Here is a 20,102-nt window from a genome sequence, read left to right on the forward strand (position 1 = left end):
CTACTTTGCTGGGCATGTGATTTGGACCCATCGGGTACGGAAGCCTTTCCGTCACGTGCTCGTTTTCCACGCCTTCAGCGCAGGTAGCCTGCGAATTTAAAACCGACGTGCATTTTATTCTTTTCCCCTTTTATCCTTTCATATCTCTCCGCTACCTTGGAGAAGAGAGACGCACGCGGGTAAATAAAATGTAAATATCTGTAAATATCTGTATAACATGTAAATAAAAGGAAGAAGTGGTTGTGTAGTGTAGTCGTTTGATTATGAATAATCTCATAATAATTTTATCCACAAATTCTTATACATTTATACATGTTTATCTCTCTCTTTGTGTGTGTCTGTGTGTGTGTCTGTGTGTGTGTCTGTGTGTGTGTGTGTGGTTCTGTGTCACTAGTGGGGCCTGTGGCCCGATTGGAGTGTTTGCGGTGTGAGAAGGAGGAGTTGGAGAACAGTTTGTTGGAGCAGCTGAAGGAGTTGAGGTTGCAGAAGCAGAAGGAGCTGCAGGTTCTTCAGGAGATGCTGAAACACAAGCAGCAGGAGGAGACAGAGCTCCTGCAGAAACAGCAGGAGGAGGAGGAGCATAACAGGTCCCTCAAGGGTAAGTACTATGGAAATGCAATAATACTAACATAACTAATAATGAATGTTAGCCTTTAGGCTCCAATAAAAGTGATACTAATATATGTATAGTACTATTTATATTATATTTTATATATTCAGTAGTAATTATGTAGTATATACAATCTGTGTTATATCCAGCAGTAATGATACTTGCTCTGGCAGATATGAAAATGGCCTGTGAACAGGAGAAGAAATCTCTGGAGGAAGAACTTGAGAAGCTCAGACTGTCACTGCAGGTAGAGATCCCTTATAGTGTCAGTACACATCCACCAGTAGCTCCACCTTTCACTTATAACGTCAGTACACATTCAGTACACATTCCCACCTTTCCATTGTACTGGCTGTAGTGATGATTCGTGTGTGTGTTATACCAGCCCATAGAGGAGGACATTATGAGTCTGAAAGTGGCGCTGGAGATGAAGAACCAGGAGATCAAAGATCAGCACGATCTTTTGGTCAAACTATATACTCTGTATGTATACTATATACTCTGTATGTAGTACCTGGTTTAACACTATATCCTCTGTATATATACTATATACTGTTTATGTAGTACCTGGTTTAACACTATACCCTCAGCTTACTCTAGTCTGCAGATGTGAAGAAATTTAAACAGAATGTTTATCTGTGTATATGTGCGCACCTGTATGTGTCTGGTTGTAGTATTATTTAAAGGGTCAAACTGCGTGAAGTGTGCCCAGGCCCAGAGCTACTTTGATGGGCATGATTCTGTGACCTCTTGGGCCTTGAAATGTGGTGCTTTGAATGATTTAAAGAGTGAAACGGTCTGAAGTGTGCCCACGTTTAAAGCAACCTTGCTGGGCATGACTGTGTGACCTCTTGGGCCAGGAAGTCTGTTTCTAGTTTTATTTAAACGGTCAAACTGCGTGAAGTGTGCCCAGGCCCAGAGCTACTTTGCTGGGCATGACTGTGTGACCTCTTGGGCCTGGAAGTCTGGTTGTAGTATGATTTTAAAGGGTCAAATGGTCTCCATTGTGTGTCCAGGTTTAAGGCTACTTTGCTGGGCATGTGATTTGGACCCATCGGGTACGGAAGCCTTTCCGTCACGTGCTCGTTTTCCACGCCTTCAGCGCAGGTAGCCTGCGAATTTAAAACCGACGTGCATTTTATTCTTTTCCCCTTTTATCCCTTCATATCTCTCCGCTACCTTGGAGAAGAGAGACGCACGCGGGTAAATAAAATGTAAATATCTCTAAATATCTGTATAATATGTAAATAAAAGGAAGAAGTGGTTGTGTAGTGTAGTCGTTTCATTATAAATAATCTCATAATAATTTTATCCACAAATTCTTATACATTTATACATGTTTATCTCTCTCTTTGTCTGTGTGTGTGTGTGTGTGTGTGTGTGTGTGTGTGTGTGTGTGTGTGTGTGTGGTTCTGTATCACTAGTGGGGCCTGTGGCCCGATTGGAGTGTTTGCGGTGTGAGAAGGAGGAGTTGGAGAACAATTTGTTGGAGCAGCTGAAGGAGTTGAGGTTGCAGAAGCAGAAGGAGCTGCAGGTTCTTCAGGAGATGCTGAAACACAAGCAGCAGGAGGAGACAGAGCTCCTGCAGAAACAGCAGGAGGAGGAGGAGCATAACAGGTCCATCAAGAGTAAGTACTATGGAAATGCAATAATACTAACATAACTAATAATGAATGTTAGCCTTTAGGCTCCAATAAAAGTGATACTAATATATGTATAGTACTATATATATTATATTTTATATATTCAGTAGTAATTATGTAGTATATACAATCTGTGTTATATCCAGCAGTAATGATACTTGCTCTGGCAGATATGAAAATGGCCTGTGAACAGGAGAAGAAATCTCTGGAGGAAGAACTTGAGAAGCTCAGACTGTCACTGCAGGTAGAGATCCCTTATAGTGTCAGTACACATCCACCAGTACCTCCACCTTTCACTTATAACGTCAGTACACATGCAGTACACATTCCCACCTTTCCATTGTACTGGCTGTAGTGATGATTCGTGTGTGTGTTATACCAGCCCATAGAGGAGGACATTATGAGTCTGAAAGTGGCGCTGGAGATGAAGAACCAGGAGATCAAAGATCAGCACGATCTTTTGGTCAAACTATATACTCTGTATGTATACTATATACTCTGTATGTAGTACCTGGTTTAACACTATATCCTCTGTATATATACTATATACTGTTTATGTAGTACCTGGTTTAACACTATACCCTCAGCTTACTCTAGTCTGCAGATGTGAAGAAATTAAACAGAATGTGTATCTGTGTATATGTGCGCACCTGTATGCGTCTGGTTGTAGTATTATTTAAAGGGTCAAACTGCGTGAAGTGTGCCCAGGCCCAGAGCTACTTTGATGGGCATGATTCTGTGACCTCTTGGGCCTTGAAATGTGGTGCTTTGAATGATTTAAAGAGTGAAACGGTCTGAAGTGTGCCCACGTTTAAAGTAACCTTGCTGGGCATGACTGTGTGACCTCTTGTGCCTGGAAGTCTGGTTGTAGTATTATTTAAACGGTCAAACTGCGTGAATTGTGCCCAGGCCCAGAGCTACTTTGCTGGGCATGACTGTGTGACCTCTTGGGCCTGGAAGTCTGGTTGTAGAATGATTTTAAAGGGTCAAATGGTCTCCATTGTGTGTCCAGGTTTAAGGCTACTTTGCTGGGCATGTGATTTGGACCCATCGGGTACGGAAGCCTTTCCGTCATGTGCTCGTTTTCCACGCCTTCAGCGCAGGTAGCCTGCGAATTTAAAACCGACGTGCATTTTATTCTTTTCCCCTTTTATCCCTTCATATCTCTCCGCTACCTTGGAGAAGAGAGACGCACGCGGGTAAATAAAATGTAAATATCTGTATAATATGTAAATAAAAGGAAGAAGTGGTTGTGTAGTGTAGTCGTTTGATTATAAATAATCTCATAATAATTTTATCCACAAATTCTTATACATTTATACATGTTTATCTCTCTCTGTGTGTGTGTGTGTGTGTGTGTGTGTGTGTGTGTGGTTCTGTGTCACTAGTGGGGCCTGTGGCCCGATTGGATTGTTTGCGGTGTGAGAAGGAGGAGTTGGAGAACAATTTGTTGGAGCAGCTGAAGGAGTTGAGGTTGCAGAAGCAGAAGGAGCTGCAGGTTCTTCAGGAGATGCTGAAACACAAGCAGCAGGAGGAGACAGAGCTCCTGCAGAAACAGCAGGAGGAGGAGGAGCATAACAGGTCCATCAAGAGTAAGTACTATGGAAATGCAATAATACTAACATAATAATGAATGTTAGCCTTTAGGCTCCAATAAAAGTGATACTAATATATGTATAGTACTCTATTTATATTATATTTTATATATTCAGTAGTAATTATGTAGTATATACAATCTGTGTTATATCCAGCAGTAATGATACTTGTTCTGGCAGATATGAAAATGGCCTGTGAACAGGAGAAGAAATCTCTGGAGGAAGAACTTGAGAAGCTCAGACTGTCACTGCAGGTAGAGATCCCTTATAGTGTCAGTACACATCCACCAGTACCTCCACCTTTCACTTATAACGTCAGTACACATTCAGTACACATTCCCACCTTTCCATTGTACTGGCTGTAGTGATGATTCGTGTGCGTGGGTTATACCAGCCCATAGAGGAGGACATTATGAGTCTGAAAGTGGCGCTGGAGATGAAGAACCAGGAGATCAAAGATCAGCACGATCTTTTGGTCAAACTATATACTCTGTATGTATACTATATACTCTGTATGTAGTACCTGGTTTAACACTATATCCTCTGTATATATACTATATACTGTTTATGTAGTACCTGGTTTAACACTATACCCTCAGCTTACTCTAGTCTGCAGATGTGAAGAAATTAAACAGAATGTGTATCTGTGTTTATGTGCGCACCTGTATGTGTCTGGTTGTAGTATTATTTAAAGGTTCATACTGCGTGAAGTGTGCCCAGGCGCAGAGCTACTTTGATGGGCATGATTCTGTGACCTCTTGGGCCTTGAAATGTGGTGCTTTGAATGATTTAAAGAGTGAAACGGTCTGAAGTGTGCCCACGTTTAAAGCATCCTTGCTGGGCATGACTGTGTGACCTCTTGGGCCAGGAAGTCTGTTTCTACTTTTATTTAAACGGTCAAACTGCGTGAAGTGTGCCCAGGCCCAGAGCTACTTTGCTGTGCATGACTGTGTGACCTCTTGGGCCTGGAAGTCTGGTTGTAGTATGATTTTAAAGGGTCAAATGGTCTCCATTGTGTGTCCAGGTTTAAGGCTACTTTGCTGGGCATGTGATTTGGACCCATCGGGTACGGAAGCCTTTCCGTCACGTGCTCGTTTTCCACGCCTTCAGCGCAGGTAGCCTGCGAAATTAAAACCGACGTGCATTTTATTCTTTTCCCCTTTTATCCTTTCATATCTCTCCGCTACCTTGGAGAAGAGAGACGCACGCGGGTAAATAAAATGTAAATATCTGTAAATATCTGTATAACATGTAAATAAAAGGAAGAAGTGGTTGTGTAGTGTAGTCGTTTGATTATGAATAATCTCATAATAATTTTATCCACAAATTCTTATACATTTATACATGTTTATCTCTCTCTTTGTCTGTGTGTGTGTGTGTGTGTGTGTGTGTGTGTGTGTGTGTGTGTGGTTCTGTGTCACTAGTGGGGCCTGTGGCCCGATTGGAGTGTTTGCGGTGTGAGAAGGAGGAGTTGGAGAACAATTTGTTGGAGCAGCTGAAGGAGTTGAGGTTGCAGAAGCAGAAGGAGCTGCAGGTTCTTCAGGAGATGCTGAAACACAAGCAGCAGGAGGAGACAGAGCTCCTGCAGAAACAGCAGGAGGAGGAGGAGCATAACAGGTCCATCAAGAGTAAGTACTATGGAAATGCAATAATACTAACATAACTAATAATGAATGTTAGCCTTTAGGCTCCAATAAAAGTGATACTAATATATGTATAGTACTATATATATTATATTTTATATATTCAGTAGTAATTATGTAGTATATACAATCTGTGTTATATCCAGCAGTAATGATACTTGCTCTGGCAGATATGAAAATGGCCTGTGAACAGGAGAAGAAATCTCTGGAGGAAGAACTTGAGAAGCTCAGACTGTCACTGCAGGTAGAGATCCCTTATAGTGTCAGTACACATCCACCAGTACCTCCACCTTTCACTTATAACGTCAGTACACATGCAGTACACATTCCCACCTTTCCATTGTACTGGCTGTAGTGATGATTCGTGTGTGTGTTATACCAGCCCATAGAGGAGGACATTATGAGTCTGAAAGTGGCGCTGGAGATGAAGAACCAGGAGATCAAAGATCAGCACGATCTTTTGGTCAAACTATATACTCTGTATGTATACTATATACTCTGTATGTAGTACCTGGTTTAACACTATATCCTCTGTATATATACTATATACTGTTTATGTAGTACCTGGTTTAACACTATACCCTCAGCTTACTCTAGTCTGCAGATGTGAAGAAATTAAACAGAATGTGTATCTGTGTATATGTGCGCACCTGCATGCGTCTGGTTGTAGTATTATTTAAAGGGTCAAACTGCGTGAAGTGTGCCCAGGCCCAGAGCTACTTTGATGGGCATGATTCTGTGACCTCTTGGGCCTTGAAATGTGGTGCTTTGAATGATTTAAAGAGTGAAACGGTCTGAAGTGTGCCCACGTTTAAAGTAACCTTGCTGGGCATGACTGTGTGACCTCTTGTGCCTGGAAGTCTGGTTGTAGTATTATTTAAACGGTCAAACTGCGTGAAGTGTGCCCAGGCCCAGAGCTACTTTGCTGGGCATGACTGTGTGACCTCTTGGGCCTGGAAGTCTGGTTGTAGAATGATTTTAAAGGGTCAAATGGTCTCCATTGTGTGTCCAGGTTTAAGGCTACTTTGCTGGGCATGTGATTTGGACCCATCGGGTACGGAAGCCTTTCCGTCATGTGCTCGTTTTCCACGCCTTCAGCGCAGGTAGCCTGCGAATTTAAAACCGACGTGCATTTTATTCTTTTCCCCTTTTATCCCTTCATATCTCTCCGCTACCTTGGAGAAGAGAGACGCACGCGGGTAAATAAAATGTAAATATCTCTAAATATCTGTATAATATGTAAATAAAAGGAAGATGTGGTTGTGTAGTGTAGTTGTTTGATTATAAATAATCTCATAATAATATTATCCACAAATTCTTATACATTTATACATGTTTATCTCTCTCTGTGTGTGTGTGTGTGTGTGTGTGTGTGTGTCTGTGTCTGTGTGTGTGTGTGTGGTTCTGTGTCACTAGTGGGGCCTGTGGCCCGATTGGAGTGTTTGCGGTGTGAGAAGGAGGAGTTGGAGAACAGTTTGTTGGAGCAGCTGAAGGAGTTGAGGTTGCAGAAGCAGAAGGAGCTGCAGGTTCTTCAGGAGATGCTGAAACACAAGCAGCATGAGGAGACAGAGCTCCTGCAGAAACAGCAGGAGGAGGAGGAGCATAACAGGTCCATCAAGAGTAAGTACTATGGAAATGCAATAATACTAACATAACTAATAATGAATGCTAGCCTTTAGGCTCCAATAAAAGTGATACTAATATATGTATAGTACTATATATATTATATTTTATATATTCAGTAGTAATTATGTAGTATATACAATCTATGTTATATCCAGCAGTAATGATACTTGCTCTGGCAGATATGAAAATGGCCTGTGAACAGGAGAAGAAATCTCTGGAGGAAGAACTTGAGAAGCTCAGACTGTCACTGCAGGTAGAGATCCCTTATAGTGTCAGTACACATCCACCAGTACCTCCACCTTTCACTTATAACGTCAGTACACATTCAGTACACATTCCCACCTTTCCATTGTACTGGCTGTAGTGATGATTCGTGTGTGTGTTATACCAGCCCATAGAGGAGGACATTATGAGTCTGAAAGTGGCGCTGGAGATGAAGAACCAGGAGATCAAAGATCAGCACGATCTTTTGGTCAAACTATATACTCTGTATGTATACTATATACTCTGTATGTAGTACCTGGTTTAACACTATATCCTCTTTATATATACTATATACTGTTTATGTAGCTCCTGGTTTAACACTATACCCTCAGCTTACTCTAGTCTGCAGATGTGAAGAAATTAAACAGAATGTGTATCTGTGTATATGTGCGCACCTGTATGTGTCTGGTTGTAGTATTATTTAAAGGGTCAAACTCCGTAAAGTGTGCCCAGGCCCTGAGCTACTTTGATGGGCATGATTCTGTGACCTCTTGGGCCTTGAAATGTGGTGCTTTGAATGATTTAAAGAGTGAAACGGTCTGAAGTGTGCCCACGTTTAAAGCAACCTTGCTGGGCATGACTGTGTGACCTCTTGGGCCAGGAAGTCTGTTTCTAGTTTTATTTAAACGGTCAAACTGCGTGAAGTGTGCCCAGGCCCAGAGCTACTTTGCTGGGCATGACTGTGTGACCTCTTGGGCCTGGAAGTCTGGTTGTAGTATGATTTTAAAGGGTCAAATGGTCTCCATTGTGTGTCCAGGTTTAAGGCTACTTTGCTGGGCATGTGATTTGGACCCATCGGGTACGGAAGCCTTTCCGTCACGTGCTCGTTTTCCACGCCTTCAGCGCAGGTAGCCTGCGAATTTAAAACCGACGTGCATTTTATTCTTTTCCCCTTTTATCCTTTCATATCTCTCTGCTACCTTGGAGAAGAGAGACGCACGCGGGTAAATAAAATGTAAATATCTCTAAATATCTGTATAATATGTAAATAAAAGGAAGATGTGGTTGTGTAGTGTAGTCGTTTGATTATAAATAATCTCATAATAATTTTATCCACAAATTCTTATACATTTATACATGTTTATCTCTCTCTGTGTGTGTGTGTGTGTGTGTCTGTGTGTGTGTGTGTGTGTGGTTCTGTGTCACTAGTGGGGCCTGTGGCCCGATTGGAGTGTTTGCGGTGTGAGAAGGAGGAGTTGGAGAACAGTTTGTTTGAGCAGCTGAAGGAGTTGAGGTTGCAGAAGCAGAAGGAGCTGCAGGTTCTTCAGGAGATGCTGAAACACAAGCAGCAGGAGGAGACAGAGCTCCTGCAGAAACAGCAGGAGGAGGAGGAGCATAACAGGTCCATCAAGAGTAAGTACTATGGAAATGCAATAATACTAACATAACTAATAATGAATGTTAGCCTTTAGGCTCCAATAAAAGTGACACTAATATATGTATAGTACTATATATATTATATTTTATATATTCAGCAGTAATTATGTAGTATATACAATCTGTGTTATATCCAGCAGTAATGATACTTGCTCTGGCAGATATGAAAATGGCCTGTGAACAGGAGAAGAAATCTCTGGAGGAAGAACTTGAGAAGCTCAGACTGTCACTGCAGGTAGAGATCCCTTATAGTGTCAGTACACATCCACCAGTACCTCCACCTTTCACTTATAACGTCAGTACACATTCAGTACACATTCCCACCTTTCCATTGTACTGGCTGTAGTGATGATTCGTGTGTGTGGGTTATACCAGCCCATAGAGGAGGACATTATGAGTCTGAAAGTGGCGCTGGAGATAAAGAACCAGGAGATCAAAGATCAGCACGATCTTTTGGTCAAACTATATACTCTGTATGTATACTATATACTCTGTATGTAGTACCTGGTTTAACACTATATCCTCTTTATATATACTATATACTGTTTATGTAGCTCCTGGTTTAACACTATACCCTCAGCTTACTCTAGTCTGCAGATGTGAAGAAATTAAACAGAATGTGTATCTGTGTATATGTGCGCACCTGTATGTGTCTGGTTGTAGTATTATTTAAAGGGTCAAACTCCGTAAAGTGTGCCCAGGCCCAGAGCTACTTTGATGGGCATGATTCTGTGACCTCTTGGGCCTTGAAATGTGGTGCTTTGAATGATTTAAAGAGTGAAACGGTCTGAAGTGTGCCCACGTTTAAAGCAACCTTGCTGGGCATGACTGTGTGACCTCTTGGGCCAGGAAGTCTGTTTCTAGTTTTATTTAAACGGTCAAACTGCGTGAAGTGTGCCCAGGCCCAGAGCTACTTTGCTGGGCATGACTGTGTGACCTCTTCGGCCTGGAAGTCTGGTTGTAGTATGATTTTAAAGGGTCAAATGGTCTCCATTGTGTGTCCAGGTTTAAGGCTACTTTGCTGGGCATGTGATTTGGACCCATCGGGTACGGAAGCCTTTCCGTCACGTGCTCGTTTTCCACGCCTTCAGCGCAGGTAGCCTGCGAATTTAAAACCGACGTGCATTTTATTCTTTTCCCCTTTTATCCTTTCATATCTCTCCGCTACCTTGGAGAAGAGAGACGCACGCGGGTAAATAAAATGTAAATATCTCTAAATATCTGTATAATATGTAAATAAAAGGAAGATGTGGTTGTGTAGTGTAGTCGTTTGATTATAAATAATCTCATAATAATTTTATCCACAAATTCTTATACATTTATACATGTTTATCTCTCTCTGTGTGTGTGTGTGTGTGTGTGTCTGTGTGTGTGTGTGTGTGTGGTTCTGTGTCACTAGTGGGGCCTGTGGCCCGATTGGAGTGTTTGCAGTGTGAGAAGGAGGAGTTGGAGAACAGTTTGTTTGAGCAGCTGAAGGAGTTGAGGTTGCAGAAGCAGAAGGAGCTGCAGGTTCTTCAGGAGATGCTGAAACACAAGCAGCAGGAGGAGACAGAGCTCCTGCAGAAACAGCAGGAGGAGGAGGAGCATAACAGGTCCATCAAGAGTAAGTACTATGGAAATGCAATAATACTAACATAACTAATAATGAATGTTAGCCTTTAGGCTCCAATAAAAGTGATACCTTGGGAGTAGGAAGTCTGTTCATGCCTCTTTGGAAAGGGCTCCATCTCCCCTGTAATCGCCTTCGAGCGGCACGCGGATCGAACCCACGGTTTTCACGCTATGATTTTTTTAAATGTGCTGCGCGGCGGAGAAAATGCGCGCGTCGGACGTCATTGCGGCTTAATATCTCTTGTCTCCTTGGGAGTAGAAAGTCTTTTCATGGCTCTTTGGAAAGGGTTGCATCTCCGCTGTAATCGCCTTCGAGCGGCACGCGGATCGAACCCACGGTTTTCACGCTATGATTTTTTTAAATGTGGTGCGCGGCGGAGAAAATGCGCGCGTCGGACGTCATTTCGGCTTAATATCTATTGTCTCCTTGGGAGTAGAAAGTCTTTTCATGGCTCTTTGGAAAGGTTTGCATCTCCCTTGTAATCGCCTTTAAGCGGCACGCGGATTGGACCCACCGTTCTTCCGATACGATTTTTTAAATGTGGTGCGCGGCGTAGAAAAGACGCGCGTAGGACGTATTTGCGGCTTAATATCTTTGGGCTCCTTGGGAGTAGGAAGTCTGTTCATGCCTCTTTGGAAAGGTTTGCATCTCCCCTGTAATCGCCTTTAAGCGGCACGCGGATCGGACCCACCGTTCTTACGCTACGATTTTTTAAATGTGGTGCGCGGCGTAGAAAAGACGCGCGTAGGACGTATTTGCGGCTTAATATCTTTGGGCTCCTTGGGAGTAGAAAGTCTTTTCATGCTTCTTTGGAAAGGGCTGTATCTCCCCTGTAATCGCCTTCGAGCGGCACGCGCATCGGAACCATCGTTATCACGCTACGATTTTTTAATGCCGCCAGGGATAGGCCGAAAGCGTGGCAGGTGGCGTTGGTTAGGGACAGTCATGGAGGTGATGCACACCGAGTTGCACGCCATTTGGAGTTGGCCCGGCCTAGATGTGAGCGTTCAAAGTCAGCGCGTTTGTTTAAACTTTCTCCTCCAATTCGTTGCAATTGTACAAGCGTTTCTCGTTCATCCGACTGGAGCGTAACGCTTTATATGTTAATATTTCTGGTCTCCTTGGGAGTAGAAAGTCTGTTCATGGCTCTTTTGAAAGGGATGCATCTCCCCTGTAATCGCCTTCGAGCGGCACGCGGATCGAACCCACGTTTTTCATGCTAAGATTTTTTTTAAATGTGTTGCGCGGCGGAGAAAAGACGCGCGCCGGACGTATTTGCGGCTTAATATCTCTTGTCTCATTGGGTGTAGAAAGTCTGTTCATGGCTCTTTGGAAAGGGCTGCATCTCCCCTGTAATCGCCTTCGAGCGGCACGCGGATCGAACCCACGGTTTTCACGCTATGATTTTTTTAAATGTGCTGCGCGGCGGAGAAAATGCGCGCGTCGGACGTCATTGCGGCTTAATATCTCTTGTCTCCTTGGGAGTAGAAAGTCTTTTCATGGTTCTTTGGAAAGGGCTGCATCTCCCCTGTAATCGCCTTCGCGCGGCACGCGGATCGGAACCATCGTTATCACGCTACGATTTTTTAATGCCGACAGGGACGGGCCGAAAGCTTGGCAGGTGGCGTTCGTTAGGAAAAGTCATGGACGTGATGCGGACCGAGTTGCAGGCCATTTGGACCTGGCCCGGCCTAGATGTGAGCCTTCAAAGTCAGCGCGTTTGTTTAAACTTTCTCCTCCAATTCGTTGCAATTGTACAAGCGTTTCTCGTTCATCCGACTGGAGCGTAACGATTTATATGTTAATATTTCTGGTCTTCTTGGGAGTAGAAAGTCTGTTCATGGCTCTTTTGAAAGGGATGCATCTCCCCTGTAATCGCCTTCGAGCGGCACGCGGATCGAACCCACGTTTTTCACGCTACGATTTTTTTTAAATGTGTTGCGCGGCGGAGAAAAGACGCGCGCCGGACGTATTTGCGGCTTAATATCTCTTGTCTCATTGGGAGTAGAAAGTCTGTTCATGGCTCTTTGGAAAGGTTTGCATCTTCCCTGTAATCGCCTTTAAGCGGCACGCGGATCGGACCCACCGTTCTTACGCTACGATTTTTTAAATGTGGTGCGCGGCGTAGAAAAGACGCGCGTAGGACGTATTTGCGGCTTAATATCTTTGGGCTCCTTGGGAGTAGGAAGTCTGTTCATGCCTCTTTGGAAAGGGCTCCATCTCCCCTGTAATCGCCTTCGAGCGGCACGCGGATCGAACCCACGGTTTTCACGCTATGATTTTTTTAAATGTGCTGCGCGGCGGAGAAAATGCGCGCGTCGGACGTCATTGCGGCTTAATATCTCTTGTCTCCTTGGGAGTAGAAAGTCTTTTCATGGTTCTTTGGAAAGGGCTGCATCTCCCCTGTAATCGCCTTCGCGCGGCACGCGGATCGGAACCATCGTTATCACGCTACGATTTTTTAATGCCGACAGGGACGGGCCGAAAGCTTGGCAGGTGGCGTTCGTTAGGAAAAGTCATGGACGTGATGCGGACCGAGTTGCAGGCCATTTGGACCTGGCCCGGCCTAGATGTGAGCCTTCAAAGTCAGCGCGTTTGTTTAAACTTTCTCCTCCAATTCGTTGCAATTGTACAAGCGTTTCTCGCTCATCCGACTGGAGCGTAACGCTTTATCTGTTAATATCTCTGGTCTCCTTGGGAGTAGAAAGTTTGTTCATGGCTCTTTGGAAAGGGATGCATCTCCCCTGTAATCGCCTTTAAGCGTCATGCGGATCGGACCCACCGTTCTCACGCTACGATTTTTTAAACGTGGTGCGCGTCGGAGAAAATGCGCGTAATATCTCTTGTCTCCTTGGGAGTAGAAAGTCTGTTCATGGCTCTTTGGAAAGGGCTGTATCTCCCCTGTAATCACCTTCGAGCGGCACGCGGATCGGACCCACCGTTCTTACGCTACGATTTTTTAAATGTGGTGCGCGGCGTAGAAAAGACGCGCGTAGGACGTATTTGCGGCTTAATATCTTTGGGCTCCTTGGGAGTAGAAAGTCTTTTCATGCTTCTTTGGAAAGGGCTGTATCTCCCCTGTAATCGCCTTCGAGCGGCACGCGCATCGGAACCATCGTTATCACGCTACGATTTTTTAATGCCGCCAGGGATAGGCCGAAAGCGTGGCAGGTGGCGTTGGTTAGGGACAGTCATGGAGGTGATGCACACCGAGTTGCACGCCATTTGGAGTTGGCCCGGCCTAGATGTGAGCGTTCAAAGTCAGCGCGTTTGTTTAAACTTTCTCCTCCAATTCGTTGCAATTGTACAAGCGTTTCTCGTTCATCCGACTGGAGCGTAACGCTTTATATGTTAATATTTCTGGTCTCCTTGGGAGTAGAAAGTCTGTTCATGGCTCTTTTGAAAGGGATGCATCTCCCCTGTAATCGCCTTCGAGCGGCACGCGGATCGAACCCACGTTTTTCACGCTACGATTTTTTTTAAATGTGTTGCGCGGCGGAGAAAAGACGCGCGCCGGACGTATTTGCGGCTTAATATCTCTTGTCTCATTGGGTGTAGAAAGTCTGTTCATGGCTCTTTGGAAAGGGCTGCATCTCCCCTGTAATCGCCTTCGAGCGGCACGCGGATCGAACCCACGGTTTTCACGCTATGATTTTTTTAAATGTGCTGCGCGGCGGAGAAAATGCGCGCGTCGGACGTCATTGCGGCTTAATATCTCTTGTCTCCTTGGGAGTAGAAAGTCTTTTCATGGTTCTTTGGAAAGGGCTGCATCTCCCCTGTAATCGCCTTCGCGCGGCACGCGGATCGGAACCATCGTTATCACGCTACGATTTTTTAATGCCGACAGGGACGGGCCGAAAGCTTGGCAGGTGGCGTTCGTTAGGAAAAGTCATGGACGTGATGCGGACCGAGTTGCAGGCCATTTGGACCTGGCCCGGCCTAGATGTGAGCCTTCAAAGTCAGCGCGTTTGTTTAAACTTTCTCCTCCAATTCGTTGCAATTGTACAAGCGTTTCTCGTTCATCCGACTGGAGCGTAACGATTTATATGTTAATATTTCTGGTCTTCTTGGGAGTAGAAAGTCTGTTCATGGCTCTTTTGAAAGGGATGCATCTCCCCTGTAATCGCCTTCGAGCGGCACGCGGATCGAACCCACGTTTTTCACGCTACGATTTTTTTTAAATGTGTTGCGCGGCGGAGAAAAGACGCGCGCCGGACGTATTTGCGGCTTAATATCTCTTGTCTCATTGGGAGTAGAAAGTCTGTTCATGGCTCTTTGGAAAGGTTTGCATCTTCCCTGTAATCGCCTTTAAGCGGCACGCGGATCGGACCCACCGTTCTTACGCTACGATTTTTTAAATGTGGTGCGCGGCGTAGAAAAGACGCGCGTAGGACGTATTTGCGGCTTAATATCTTTGGGCTCCTTGGGAGTAGGAAGTCTGTTCATGCCTCTTTGGAAAGGGCTCCATCTCCCCTGTAATCGCCTTCGAGCGGCACGCGGATCGAACCCACGGTTTTCACGCTATGATTTTTTTAAATGTGCTGCGCGGCGGAGAAAATGCGCGCGTCGGACGTCATTGCGGCTTAATATCTCTTGTCTCCTTGGGAGTAGAAAGTCTTTTCATGGTTCTTTGGAAAGGGCTGCATCTCCCCTGTAATCGCCTTCGCGCGGCACGCGGATCGGAACCATCGTTATCACGCTACGATTTTTTAATGCCGACAGGGACGGGCCGAAAGCTTGGCAGGTGGCGTTCGTTAGGAAAAGTCATGGACGTGATGCGGACCGAGTTGCAGGCCATTTGGACCTGGCCCGGCCTAGATGTGAGCCTTCAAAGTCAGCGCGTTTGTTTAAACTTTCTCCTCCAATTCGTTGCAATTGTACAAGCGTTTCTCGCTCATCCGACTGGAGCGTAACGCTTTATCTGTTAATATCTCTGGTCTCCTTGGGAGTAGAAAGTTTGTTCATGGCTCTTTGGAAAGGGATGCATCTCCCCTGTAATCGCCTTTAAGCGTCATGCGGATCGGACCCACCGTTCTCACGCTACGATTTTTTAAACGTGGTGCGCGTCGGAGAAAATGCGCGTAATATCTCTTGTCTCCTTGGGAGTAGAAAGTCTGTTCATGGCTCTTTGGAAAGGGCTGTATCTCCCCTGTAATCACCTTCGAGCGGCACGCGGATCGGACCCACCGTTCTTACGCTACGATTTTTTAAATGTGGTGCGCGGCGTAGAAAAGACGCGCGTAGGACGTATTTGCGGCTTAATATCTTTGGGCTCCTTGGGAGTAGAAAGTCTTTTCATGCTTCTTTGGAAAGGGCTGTATCTCCCCTGTAATCGCCTTCGAGCGGCACGCGCATCGGAACCATCGTTATCACGCTACGATTTTTTAATGCCGCCAGGGATAGGCCGAAAGCGTGGCAGGTGGCGTTGGTTAGGGACAGTCATGGAGGTGATGCACACCGAGTTGCACGCCATTTGGAGTTGGCCCGGCCTAGATGTGAGCGTTCAAAGTCAGCGCGTTTGTTTAAACTTTCTCCTCCAATTCGTTGCAATTGTACAAGCGTTTCTCGTTCATCCGACTGGAGCGTAACGCTTTATATGTTAATATTTCTGGTCTCCTTGGGAGTAGAAAGTCTGTTCATGGCTCTTTTGAAAGGGATGCATCTCCCCTGTAATCGCCTTCGAGCGGCACGCGGATCGAACCCACGTTTTTCACGCTACGATTTTTTTTAAATGTGTTGCGCGGCGGAGAAAAGACGCGCGCCGGACGTATTTGCGGCTTAATATCTCTTGTCTCATTGGGTGTAGAAAGTCTGTTCATGGCTCTTTGGAAAGGGCTGCATCTCCCCTGTAATCGCCTTCGAGCGGCACGCGGATCGAACCCACGGTTTTCACGCTATGATTTTTTTAAATGTGCTGCGCGGCGGAGAAAATGCGCGCGTCGGACGTCATTGCGGCTTAATATCTCTTGTCTCCTTGGGAGTAGAAAGTCTTTTCATGGTTCTTTGGAAAGGGCTGCATCTCCCCTGTAATCGCCTTCGCGCGGCACGCGGATCGGAACCATCGTTATCACGCTACGATTTTTTAATGCCGACAGGGACGGGCCGAAAGCTTGGCAGGTGGCGTTCGTTAGGAAAAGTCATGGACGTGATGCGGACCGAGTTGCAGGCCATTTGGACCTGGCCCGGCCTAGATGTGAGCCTTCAAAGTCAGCGCGTTTGTTTAAACTTTCTCCTCCAATTCGTTGCAATTGTACAAGCGTTTCTCGTTCATCCGACTGGAGCGTAACGATTTATATGTTAATATTTCTGGTCTTCTTGGGAGTAGAAAGTCTGTTCATGGCTCTTTTGAAAGGGATGCATCTCCCCTGTAATCGCCTTCGAGCGGCACGCGGATCGAACCCACGTTTTTCACGCTACGATTTTTTTTAAATGTGTTGCGCGGCGGAGAAAAGACGCGCGCCGGACGTATTTGCGGCTTAATATCTCTTGTCTCATTGGGAGTAGAAAGTCTGTTCATGGCTCTTTGGAAAGGTTTGCATCTTCCCTGTAATCGCCTTTAAGCGGCACGCGGATCGGACCCACCGTTCTTACGCTACGATTTTTTAAATGTGGTGCGCGGCGTAGAAAAGACGCGCGTAGGACGTATTTGCGGCTTAATATCTTTGGGCTCCTTGGGAGTAGGAAGTCTGTTCATGCCTCTTTGGAAAGGGCTCCATCTCCCCTGTAATCGCCTTCGAGCGGCACGCGGATCGAACCCACGGTTTTCACGCTATGATTTTTTTAAATGTGCTGCGCGGCGGAGAAAATGCGCGCGTCGGACGTCATTGCGGCTTAATATCTCTTGTCTCCTTGGGAGTAGAAAGTCTTTTCATGGTTCTTTGGAAAGGGCTGCATCTCCCCTGTAATCGCCTTCGCGCGGCACGCGGATCGGAACCATCGTTATCACGCTACGATTTTTTAATGCCGACAGGGACGGGCCGAAAGCTTGGCAGGTGGCGTTCGTTAGGAAAAGTCATGGACGTGATGCGGACCGAGTTGCAGGCCATTTGGACCTGGCCCGGCCTAGATGTGAGCCTTCAAAGTCAGCGCGTTTGTTTAAACTTTCTCCTCCAATTCGTTGCAATTGTACAAGCGTTTCTCGCTCATCCGACTGGAGCGTAACGCTTTATCTGTTAATATCTCTGGTCTCCTTGGGAGTAGAAAGTTTGTTCATGGCTCTTTGGAAAGGGATGCATCTCCCCTGTAATCGCCTTTAAGCGTCATGCGGATCGGACCCACCGTTCTCACGCTACGATTTTTTAAACGTGGTGCGCGTCGGAGAAAATGCGCGTAATATCTCTTGTCTCCTTGGGAGTAGAAAGTCTGTTCATGGCTCTTTGGAAAGGGCTGTATCTCCCCTGTAATCACCTTCGAGCGGCACGCGGATCGAACCCACGTTTTTCACGCTACGATTTTTTTTAAATGTGTTGCGCGGCGGAGAAAAGACGCGCGCCGGACGTATTTGCGGCTTAATATCTCTTGTCTCATTGGGTGTAGAAAGTCTGTTCATGGCTCTTTGGAAAGGTTTGCATCTCCCTTGTAATCGCCTTTAAGCGGCACGCGGATTGGACCCACCGTTCTTCCGATACGATTTTTTTAAATGTGGTGCGCGGCGTAGAAAAGACGCGCGTAGGACGTCATTTCGGCTTAATATCTCTTGTCTCCTTGGGAGTAGAAAGTCTTTTCATGGCTCGTTGGAAAGGGCTGCATCTCCGCTGTAATCGCCTTCGAGCGGCACGCGGATCGAACCCACGGTTTTCACGCTATGATTTTTTTAAATGTGGTGCGCGGCGGAGGAAATGCGCGCGTCGGACGTCATTTCGGCTTAATATCTCTTGTCTCCTTGGGAGTAGAAAGTCTTTTCATGGCTCTTTGGAAAGGGCTGCATCTCCCCTGTAATCGCCTTTAAGCGGCACGCGGATCGAACCCACGGTTTTCACGCTACGATTTTTTTTAAATGTGTTGCGCGGCGGAGAATAGACGCGCGCCGGACGTATTTGCGGCTTGATATCTCTTGTCTCATTGGGAGTAGAAAGTCTGTTCATGGCTCTTTGGAAAGGGCTGCATCTCCCCTGTAATCGCCTTTAAGCGGCACGCGGATCGGACCCACCGTTCTCACGCTACGATTTTTTAAACGTGGTGCGCGTCGGAGAAAATGCGCGTAATATCTCTTGTCTCCTTGGGAGTAGAAAGTCTGTTCATGGCTCTTTGGAAAGGGCTGTATCTCCCCTGTAATCGCCTTCGAGCGGCACGCGCATCGGAACCATCGTTATCACGCTACGATTTTTTAATGCCGCCAGGGATAGGCCGAAAGCGTGGCAGGTGGCGTTCGTTAGGGACAGTCATGGAGGTGATGCACACCGAGTTGCACGCCATTTGGAGTTGGCCCGGCCTAGATGTGAGCGTTCAAAGTCAGCGCGTTTGTTTAAACTTTCTCCTCCAATTCGTTGCAGTTGTACAAGCGTTTCTCGTTCATCCGACTGGAGCGTAACGCTTTATATGTTAATATTTCTGGTCTCCTTGGGAGTAGAAAGTCTGTTCATGGCTCTTTTGAAAGGGATGCATCTCCCCTGTAATCGCCTTCGAGCGGCACGCGGATCGAACCCACGTTTTTCACGCTACGATTTTTTTTAAATGTGTTGCGCGGCGGAGAAAAGACGCGCGCCGGACGTCATTGCGGCTTAATATCTCTTGTCTCCTTGGGAGTAGAAAGTCTTTTCATGGTTCTTTGGAAAGGGCTGCATCTCCCCTGTAATCGCCTTCGCGCGGCACGCGGATCGGAACCATCGTTATCACGCTACGATTTTTTAATGCCGACAAGGACGGGCCGAAAGCTTGGCAGGTGGCGTTCGTTAGGAAAAGTCATGGACGTGATGCGGACCGAGTTGCAGGCCATTTGGACCTGGCCCGGCCTAGATGTGAGCCTTCAAAGTCAGCGCGTTTGTTTAAACTTTCTCCTCCAATTCGTTGCAATTGTACAAGCGTTTCTCGCTCATCCGACTGGAGCGTAACGCTTTATCTGTTAATATCTCTGGTCTCCTTGGGAGTAGAAAGTTTGTTCATGGCTCTTTGGAAAGGGATGCATCTCCCCTGTAATCGCCTTTAAGCGGCACGCGGATCGGACCCACCGTTCTCACGCTACGATTTTTTAAACGTGGTGCGCGTCGGAGAAAATGCGCGTAATATCTCTTGTCTCCTTGGGAGTAGAAAGTCTGTTCATGGCTCTTTGGAAAGGGCTGTATCTCCCCTGTAATCGCCTTCGAGCGGCACGCGGATCGAACCCACGTTTTTCACGCTACGATTTTTTTTAAATGTGTTGCGCGGCGGAGAAAAGACACGCGCCGGACGTATTTGCGGCTTAATATCTCTTGTCTCATTGGGTGTAGAAAGTCTGTTCATGGCTCTTTGGAAAGGTTTGCATCTCCCTTGTAATCGCCTTTAAGCGGCACGCGGATTGGACCCACCGTTCTTCCGATACGATTTTTTAAATGTGGTGCGCGGCGTAGAAAAGACGCGCGTAGGACGTCATTTCGGCTTAATATCTCTTGTCTCCTTGGGAGTAGAAAGTCTTTTCATGGCTCTTTGGAAAGGGCTGCATCTCCCCTGTAATCGCGTTTAAGCGGCACGCGGATCGAACCCACGGTTTTCACGTTACGATTTTTTTTAAATGTGTTGCGCGGCGGAGAATAGACG

This window comes from Electrophorus electricus, chromosome 9, assembly GCF_041902795.1.
Source record: "Electrophorus electricus isolate QZ-2024a chromosome 9, ASM4190279v1, whole genome shotgun sequence".
In the NCBI taxonomy this organism is placed as follows: Eukaryota; Metazoa; Chordata; class Actinopteri; order Gymnotiformes; family Gymnotidae; genus Electrophorus; species Electrophorus electricus.